This window comes from Lipotes vexillifer, unplaced genomic scaffold (assembly GCF_000442215.2).
Source record: "Lipotes vexillifer unplaced genomic scaffold, Lipotes_vexillifer_v1.1 scaffold21, whole genome shotgun sequence".
NCBI classification, from domain to species: Eukaryota; Metazoa; Chordata; class Mammalia; order Artiodactyla; family Lipotidae; genus Lipotes; species Lipotes vexillifer.
In genome coordinates, this window is record NW_006774065.1 from 2,107,616 (window position 1) to 2,118,176 (window position 10,561).

Below are 10,561 nucleotides of genomic sequence, written 5' to 3' on the forward strand. Positions count from 1 at the left end.
TGGGGTTTCAGGTGGAATCGGAGAGACACCAGGTGCTTATCATCCATTCTCACTTAATCCTCACAACAACCAGTTCTCTCCCCATTTAAAAAATTTTATTTATTTATTTATTTAGGCCGTGTCGTGTGGCATGCAGGACCTTTGTTCCCCGACCAGGCATCGAACCCGTACTCCCTGCAGTGGAAGCACGGAGTCCTAACCACTGGACTACCAGGGAAGTCCCTCTCCCCATGTTAAAGTTGAGGAATCCGAAGCTCAGAGAGGTTAATTATCCCTATGCCACACCGCCAAGACCCCACAGCTAAGCCCCCAAGAGTAGGGAACGAAAAAGTTGCAGGGCATTGTTATCTGGATTCTTTCTGTGCTTACCATTCCATAATAAAAATAAATAGAAATTTTAAAATGCTGTGAAAACCCAACAAGATACATAGGTGAGTTCAATTCAGGCAGGAGGAAAGTTGAGACAGCTGTAAGGGGCTTCCCCATTTATCGTCCCCTCTCTGGGCCTCAGTGTTTCCACCTGGAAAGGGGGATGTGCTGCAAGGATGGAAGGAGAGATTGGACCTCCTGCCTGGGGCGGGGGCTTGGAGGAGGAGTATTGGTTTCCTGCGGGCCGCTAGAACAAATGGCCGCAAACTGGGTGCCTTAAAACAACAGAAACGTATTCTCTCCCGCCGACATCGAGGTGTCGGCAGGGCTGCGCTCCCTCCGAAGGCTCCAGGGGAGATTCCTTCCTGGCCTCTTCCAGCTTCTGGTGGCTCCAGGTATTCCTTGCTCGTGGCCGCATCCCTCCTGTCTCTGCCTCCGTCTTCGCGTGGGTTTCTTCCCCGTGCATCTTAAATCTCCCCCTGCCTTTCTCTTATAAGGACATTTGTCATTGGATTTTGAGCCCATGTGGATAATCCAGAATGATCTCATCTTGAGATTCTGAATCACATCTGCAAAGACCCTTTTTCCAAGTAAGGTCACGCTCACAGGTTCCAGGAATTTGACGTGGATCTCTCTTGCGGGGGGACCCTGCAGCCTTTCATCCGAGTGGCTTTGCATCCCTTGCTCTGCCACTACCCGGGGGCCACTGACCTGGCCCAGGGCCACCTCAAGACTTCCTGTTTGTTTAGGGGGGTGGGGGGATTCGATGCTCGGAGGGCAAGGACAGCCAGGCTTGGGTCGGGCTGGTTGTGATGGGGATCGTGGAACTGGAAGTAGAGGCTCCGGGCTGGACCAGCCTGCTGCTGCCAGGTTCACTCGCCCCTTCGTCAGTCAGATTCTGGCCTCTGGCTGCTGAGAACCCTCCCCCGGCGTCCCACGGCTGCAAGGCCGCTGCCTGCCTTTCGGCCTTAAATCTGACCCTCAGGTGCTCTGCTCCAGCCACACCGCCCTTCTTCCTTCTGGCCCTTGAGCGGCCCAGGCTCATTCTTGCCTCTGAAACTTTACACTGACTGTTCCTTCTGCCTGACACACTGTTCCTTCCCCTCAGTTCCCAGCTGGTTCCTTCTCATTCCTCTTTCAGCTCACGTGTCCCCTCCTCCGCAACAAGTACTGAATGTGGGGTTTCCCCTAGTCACCCTGATCTGTTAATCACAGCACTTGTCACCCCCTGAAATTTTCTCTGCCTCTTTTGTTCTGTTCCAGGCACAGGTCTACATGCTTTGCATGGGCTACGTCACCTAATCCTCATAAAACCCCTGAAAGGTAGGTACAATGTCATGCCCACTTTACAGCTGGAGAAACTGAGGCACAGAGCAGTTAAGTGACTTGGCCAAGACCACCCAGCTAGTAAGGGGTAGAACCAGGATTCACACCCAAGAATTAGTGTGTGTGTTTGACCCCAAACACAGAACACCCGTGAGAGTGAAGATTTAAGGGCATGGGTTGGGGAGGGTATGTTGACATTGCAGCAAAGGCTGCAGGTCAAACATTAGACTTGAGTTCTCGAACATAAGTGCCTCTAGGGTGACCACCTAGAGGGGTGGGATAGGGAGGGTGGGAGGGAAGGAGACGCAGAGGGAAGAGATATGGGAACATATGTATATGTATAACTGATTCACTTTGTTATAAAGCAGAAACTAACACACCATTGTAAAGCAATTATACTCCAATAAAGATGTAAAAAAAAAAAAGTGCCTCTAGGAACCAGGTAGATATCATAGGCAAGTGAAGCCAGCCAGGTGTAAGAAAAGTCTGACAATATCTTGGTTTCTCTTTTCCACTTTTGACATGGTGCAGAGAAAATCTGTTCCGTTAGAAGTAGAATATGGTGCAAACTTGAGGATAAATGGTAACCGAGGCTCGGTGTCAGTAGCTGGTGACAACAGGGACTGGTGGGGACCGTGGCAAATGGGAGAGCGCACGTCCGCTTCAAGGGGTTGCCTGGGACTCGGCTCCGGCCCTTTGGGGTCATGCAGGAAGGTGGCCTTGAGTTAGCAGATCTTCAGATGTTTCCAGAGAAGTTGGAAATTTCCAATTTTAATGTGAGATCGACTGCTTTTTATAGATTGGCTCAATTATTTTTACAAAAGTAAGGGTAAATAATATAACACATCTCTAGTCCTCAGCCTGTGGAACATCCATTTGCAGCCTCTGTGTTGGACATTCCTGTTCCCCAAAGTCCTTGGAGCTTCCCCAGCAAAGCGGTTCTACTTGCCATGGGGGACCCCCAGCCCAACCCTGTTCCAGCCCAGGTGCCTCCCTCCCCCCTCCCCCCCGCCCCTCTCTTCGCCTCATCCCTCCCCTCCCAGCTGGGAGCTCCAGATTCTCCCTCTCCCATGCCAAAGAGTCAGCTCCAGCTCCCTAAATTGCAAAGTGGGCCCTAGGCAGGCAAAGGACAAAAGAACCTTCTGGAGACCAAGCAAGACCCTTTTTAGAAGGCATATATGATTTTTGAAAATACATGTTTCATTTTGGAATCATTTTAGATTTACAGAAAAGTTGCGATGATGGTAGAGGGCATTGCTATATACCCTCACCCAGCTTCTCTTATGTTAACATCTCATGTGTTCGTGATACATTTGTCACGACTAAGAAACCTACACTGGCACAGCACTGGCAATGAAATGCCAAGCTTTTTTTGGATTTCACCAGCTTTCCCACTATGTCCTTTTTCTGTTCCAAGATCCAATTCAGGGTACCACATTGCATTTAAAGACAGGTTTTTAAAATTGTTTTTACTGTGATAAAATATACACAACATTTACCACTAACGACATTTAGTACATTCACAGTGTGGTACAACTGTCACCATTATCTCGTTCCAGGACATTTTATCACCCCCTCCCAAAACTCTGTCCCCATTAACAGTCACCATCCACTCCCCCTCCACCAGCCCCTGGCAACCACCAGTCTACTTTCTGTCTCTATAAATTTGCCTGTTCTGGACATTTCATATAAATGGAATCATAGACTATGTGGCCTTTTGAGTCTGGCTTCTTTCACTCAGCATCATGTTTTCAAGGTTCATCCACATTGTAGCCTGTGTCAGTGCTTCATTCCTTTTTATGTCTGAATAATATTCCATTGTATGGATGGACCCCATTCTGTTAATTCATTCATCGGTTGATGGACACTTGGGTTGTTGACACATTTTGGCTATTGTGGATAATGCTGCTATGAATATTCATGCTTTTGTGTAGACATGTTTTCGATTCTCTGGGGTTTATACCTAGGAGCAGAATTGCCGGGTCGTATGATCACTCTGTATTTAATACATTGAGGAACTATCAAACTATCTTCCACAGCGACTGCACCATTTTACATTCCCACCAGCAAAGTATGAGGGTTCTTATTTCTCCACGTCCTCACCAACACTTGTTATTTTCTGGGTTTTTTTTTGTTTTTTGTGTTTGTTTGTTTGTTTTTGCAGTACGCAGGCCTCTCACTGTTGTAGCCTCTCCCGTTGCGGAGCACAGGCTCCGGACGCGCAGGCTCAGCGGCCATGGCTCACGGGCCCAGCTGCTCCGCGGCATGTGGGGTCTTCCCGGACTGGGGCACGAACCCGTGTCCCCTGCATCGGCAGGCGGACTCTCAACCACTGCGCCGCCAGGGAAGCCCTATTTTCTGTTTTTATTTATTTATTTTTGATTATAGCCATCCTAGTGGGTATAAAGTGGAGAGCCATCATTGTTGAAGCGGACTTTTTCTCTGTTACAATTAATTTAGCAAATATAGCTGCCTTCCTCTGTCCCAGGCGCTGTGGTAGGCAAGCAGGGGGAAAGCATGGCAGTTGGGCCCTTGGGAAAAGCATATTCTCGGGCCGGGCGGGGGGAACAGGCAAGGAAACAAACAAGAATGAGACACAACGGAGACAGCGTGGGGGCCGCGGGGATCCCGAGCAGGCTTAATCCTGGCGTGAGGATCTGGGGGCGGTGAGAGGGTTAGAGGCAGTGCTGGCTTCACGGCGGTGCGACCCAGACAGTCCCACGGGGGCTCCGGGCACAGTAGGGCACAGTAGGGTCCCGCACTTGGTTTAAAGCTCTGTGGCCACCGTCTGGAAATTCTTAATTTTTGAACAAGGGGTCCTACATTTTCACTTTGCTCTGGGCCCTGCAAATTATGGGAGCTGGTCCTAGGTAGTTGTCACGCTGGAGGCGGGATCTAGGGAAGCCTCTCTCCACAGCTGCATCTTCGGCATCTGGGAAAAGGGGCTTTTTTTTTTTTTTTAATATTTACAAAAACACGGAGAATTCTATAATCAGCACCCGCCAGCCCAGATATTCACCCTGGGCATTTTGCACCACCAGAGCCACCTGCTGCAGGTCACCCCCTCCCCTCCCCCCTCCCTCTTCCAAGCTGGCCCCTGAAGCAGAATTGAGTGCATTAGGCAGCAGATGGGTTCTTCCAAGCAGCTGGTCTCCGCAGACTCTGACCCAGAGCCTGTGTGTGTTGGGAGGAGGCTGTTAATCTGATTTGGGGTCACGGTCAGAGCTGACATCTCCAAGGACAGAAACGCAGGAACTCGAGAGGTTGCTCACTGGATGCAGAGCTGGAGAGGATGCTGAAGGCGGGCTCTTTGAGGCCAAGAATCCTCAAGTGGACGCTGGAATGATGGCCCCTCCACGGCCTGTTCCCCTATCCCCTGCATGGTGGCTACCCCAGGGCTCTGACCCCACCTTCCGCTCAAGCTCCCAAGTTTGCTTTTCTCCCTATGTCTGGCTGAGACCTCGCCTATCTCCGGAAACATCCACAGGTGATGGGCTTGGAAATCGTCTCTCCTCCTTCTCTTCATCAGGGCTGTCCTGGTACAGTTTTGCAGGTTGTGGCCTGCACAAGCTGTGAGGGTGAGCCCCCAGATGGAGCTCAAAGCTTTACACCAGGCTGCGTGCATTCAAAGGAGTACATGGGCCAGAGGGGAAACATAAGCAGTAATTGGGACCAGCTGTAAGACTTTGGGGAGCGGCGGGGACTGTGGTGAAATGAATACCTCATTCCTCCTTTAAAGAGGGCACCTGGGGCTCACCTCTGCCGCTGTCACCACAAGGAAATGTGTATGAAATGGGGCCAGGCCTTCCAATGTTGCAAAGGAAGCGGGCAAACCACATTTTGTGATCAGTCAACTTTAACTGTAGGTATCTAATTCAAACTTTAAAAAATACAAACAAGCCAAACAAAACAAGTCCTTGGGCCTCTAGATTGGGACCTCTGGTTTATACCCACAATTCAACTCTGAGTTATTCTCTCTCTTATTCTTCTCTTGGGTATGAGGTGTTGGTGTGGATGTGAAGAGACAGAAGCGCTCATTCACTGTGGTAAGAGTGCAAATTGCGGCAACTGCTTTGGAGAGCAATTTGCCACATCTAGTAAAAAAGTTGGAAAGAGCAAACTCTACGTCCCACAATTCTGCTCTTAGTATGCCTTGCAGGAGTGGCTTTCCTTTTTTAAAAAAACAGAAGTAAAATTCACTTAACAAAAAATTCATCATTAAAACCATTTTAAAGCATAGAATTCAGTGGCTTTTAGTAAATTCGCAATGTTGTGAAACTATCATCACTACCTGATTCCAGAACATTTTCATCACCCCGAAAGGAAATCCGTACCTATTAAGCAGTCACTCTGCATTCCAACCCCCAGCCCTTGGCAACCACTAATCTGCCTTCCATCTCTGTGGATTTGTCTATTCTGGACATTTCATATTAATGGAATCAGACAGTATGTGGCCTTTTGTGTCTGGCCTCTTTCATTTAGCATCATGTTTTCAAGCTTCATCTATGTTGGAACATGTGTCAGTACTTTATTCTTTATTATGGTGGAATAATATTCTATTTTATGGCTAGATTCCATTTTGTTTTTCCATTCATCTGTTGATGGACATTTGGGTTGTTTCCACCTTTCGGCTGTTGTGAATAGAGCTTCTGTGAACATCTGTGTGCAAGTTTTTGTGTGGCTATACGTTGCATTTCTCTTGGGTAGAATCGCTGGGAGAGGAATGTTTTTTAAACTTTGCTTTCACTGCAATCCTTAGTAAGAAAAGCACTTTTACCTCCCTACCAAGTATACGTGCACACAAAACACAAGCTTCACCAAGGAATAGTATTCATTACAAATTATTCTGTCCTATATTATTTAAGAAAAAATTGATTTCATGACCTAGCCATGCCTCAGGCAATTTGAAAAACACTGTTCTGGAGCAATTAGCCCAAGGACGTTTGTAGCCACCTGGTTCGCATTTGCAAACACTGGAAGCAACTGATATGTCTTTAATTTGGTTGTAAACATGGTACAGGACATATGGTGGAATATTATGTGGGAGGAAAAGGCATAAATTGAATCCATACATGTTAACTTGGAAAGATCTCAAAAACATAAAAACAAGCAAAAAAAAGCACGCTACAGAAAGATATCAATAGATGTTATGATTGAGTTGTTTTTGCTAATTAATACACACAAAACGGTATGAAATCTATTTCTTGGATCTATAAATATGTGTGCAAAGTTTATTAGTAGACTGGGAGGCTACAGGCTCCGTTCATGCTGGAGTTTGTCTCTGGTGATTGGAGACAGAGGGACACAAACATGCAATGCTTTACTCTTTTGTTAAGCATAAAAGCAGATTCAAAGCACATAGAAGAAAAGGTTAATGATGGTCGGTTCTGAGCGGTGGGCACACGTGTGTTTGTTTTATGATTGCGTGTACGTTTTCCCCGGGGGTGGGGGGATGGAACACTCAGAACAAACTAACCCGACCCTCCAGTGACAAGCGCCAAAGGGGCCCCGGAAGACTTCCTGGGACAAGATGGAAAGCAGCTGTTCTGACTTCTATTTACTGAAAACAGAAGTTGAAAAGCCCGACAGACAGCCAGTGCGTCCAGCCGAGAAGCTCTCCCAGACCTGAGCGTCTACTGACGGCAGCTCCATCCACTCTGTAATCCTGCCCTCCTCCAGGGCCTGAAATTCTAGAAAATTCCACAGAGCAGCGACTCTGGAATGCAGCACCCAAACAGCCATTTCTGCTGAGGTTGTTATTTCTGGCCCCAGGTAGGAGAACTATTATAATTTCAAATAATAATACGGAGAAATTCCTTACCTTTTTTTTTTTTGGCAGGTGGCTCAGAAAGAGGTTGTTTACATTTACTTTTTTAAATTGTGGTACAATACACATAACATAAAATTGGTCATTTTAACTATTTAAAATTTTACTGCCCAGAGGCATTAAGTATACTCATAATTTTCCTTTAACTTTTTTTTTTTTTTTGCCACGCTGTGCGTTATGCAGGATTTTAGTTCCCCAACCAGGGATTAAACCCACGCCCCCTGCCCTGGAAGCGCTGAGTCCTAACCACTGGACTCCCAGGGAAGTCCCCCTTTAACTTTTTTTTTTAAGAGGATAAGAATAGGTTTATTTTATTTTTTTAATATTTATTTATTTATTTGGTTGCACGGGGTCTTAGTTGTGGCAGTCAGGCTCCTTAGTTGCGGCATGCAAACTCTTAGTTGTGGCATGTGGGATCTAGTTCCCTGATCAGGGATCGAACCCGGGCCCCCTGCATTGGGAGCGTGGAGTCTTAGCCACTGTGCCAGCAGAGAAGTCCCCCCCTTTAACTTTTTAAAAGCCCATTTATTATCTCCTTTTATCTGAATGCCCAGCTGCAGATATCAGTACTGAGATAGATGATAGTGATGATGACTATTCTGGTATAAAGCATTTTCAACACAACAAGCGCTTTCTAAGCACTTTATATAATATTAACTCTTTTAATCCTCACAACAAGCCTATGAAGCAGCTACTACTATTAACCCTATTTTTCAAAAAAAAGAAAAGTGAGATTAAATAACCTGCAGAAATTTACAAAGCTGGGATTTGAACCCTGGCAGCCTGAACCCCCAGCTGGAGCCCTTAACCATTTCACCAGGCTGACTGTAAGCTTATAGATATGACCAGTTTCCCACCCATATTCCTTTCCACCTTTGTCTTTTTTTTCCCTTTGCAATTAGTCACTGAGGGTTACTTGTTCCAGCCCAAGGAGCTGCGGCTTGCTGAAGACATGTCTGTGTCGAGTCACCAACAAGGAGGGATGGAAAAACAAAACATCAGCAGTGGCTTCCTTCCACAGAGCTGAGTCACCCTGGGTGGTTCCAACAGACTTAAAATGACAATGACATGCCTCACCTTGCTGCAGCTCCTCACCTTTGACAACCTGAGATCAGTCATTCAGCAATGACTGATTATTATTATTATTAATTATTATTATTGTTTTAGAAAACATGCCTTTTAAATCTTTACACAGTGACTGATTATACACAGATCAAAGAATAGAGCCATGAGGTCTATCACCTCAATAGAGTGCCAAACCTCCATGGATCAGTATTCATTATGTAGCAGAGGATTTCCCTAACTTTACATTTACCTGACCTACATTCTCTGTCTTGTCCACCTTACAAGACTGTTGGTCAAATGCCTTGTTGAGCAACAACTGATTATTATTTATTGAGTGCCGGGCACTGTGTGGGGCTGCGGGTCACCACAGAAAATAAGAGGTACAGGATCGCCTACATTCTAATGGGTCATGAACCCCAAATGGTGAAAAGACAAGAGTGATTTGGGAGAGGGGCGCTGTTTGAGCTGGGGTGATCTGAGGAGGTCACGTCTGAGCTGAGGGCTGAGTGAGGAGGAAGGGCCAGCCCCGGATGTCTGGGGTAAATGAGTCTGGTGGTTCCTCAAAAAGTTGACCTTGGAGTTACCATGTGACCCAGCAATCCCACTCCTAGGTACAGACCCCAAAGAAATGAAAATGGGTGTCCACACAGAAACTCGTCCATGAATGTTTATAACAGCTCTATTTACAATCGCCAAAATGTGGAAACAACCCAAGTGTCCATCTACTAACAGAAGAATGAACCAACTGTGGTGTATGCAGACAGTGGACTATTACTCAGCCATAAAAAGGAATGAAGCACTGACACAGGCCACAATGTGGATGAACGTTGAAAACATTACCCAAATGAAAGGAGACAGTCACAGAAGCATAAAAGTATGATTACTTTTATCAGATATACTCAGAATAAGCAAATCGCTAGACAGAAAGCAGGTTAGAGGTTACCAGAGCACAGGAGCGGGAAGAATGGGCAGTGACTGCTTCACTGGGTGACAGGGGATTTTATGGGATGATGAGAAAGTTTTGAAACTCCCCAGACCGAGACCGGGTGATGATTACATTGTGAATACAGTAATACCAATGAACTTGCACGCTTTGTAAGGGTTAATTGTGGGGAATTCCGTGGCGGTCCAGTGGTTAGGACTCCTAGCTTCCACTGCAGAGGGCACGAGTTCAATCCCTTGCTGGGGAACTAAGATCCTGCATACCTTAGTGTGGACCCGCACCCCCCCACAAAAAAAAAGGTTAATTGCATGTTATGTGAATTTCACCTCTTTAAAAGACAAAAAAAATAGCGGGTGGAAAAGACTGACCCAGGCAAAGGAGTAGCAGGTATCAAGACCACGAAGCAGGCAGAAGCCTGGACACTGGCCAAGCAGGAAATGGGCAGTGGGACAGAACGAGGTGAAGGAGGAGGAGGGCAGGGACGGATCGTGTGGCTTCTCGGGAGGCGTGTGACTGACTCTGCAAAGGGTGGAGAGCACGGAAGGGTTTTGATGGGGGCGTGACATGACTGACCCTCTGGCTCCGTGTGGACAGGGCCAAGGGAGGCGGCAGGTGCCCCCCACCTTCCCGAGGCAGCCAGGCCTGGGCTCACCCAACTCTGTAGCCTTGGCCAGGGGGTTCATCATTGGGCCTTCCTGTAGGCCTTGTTCAGCATGTCCTGCTGGTATTCATAACTGAGGGGGTTGTGGGCCTTCAAGAAACACTTCAAGGAGTTTTCTGCTCTGCCGGGTCAGCAAGGGCCCTGGGGCAGCAATACAAGCCCCAGAGAGACAGCAGTAGAGGCCCTTCAGCTTTCCTGGCCTGGATCCATCAATCCAGCACAAGCCCAGAGGCAATTAGAGACTCCACAACTTCAAGGACTGACTCAGGGCAGTTACATGAGCCCTGAGGCCTGGTCAGCTGCCAGGTGTGAGCTCCCTTACCTCTGACCCTCAATTATCCGGCTTTTCTGGATATTAGCCTAGGGAAAG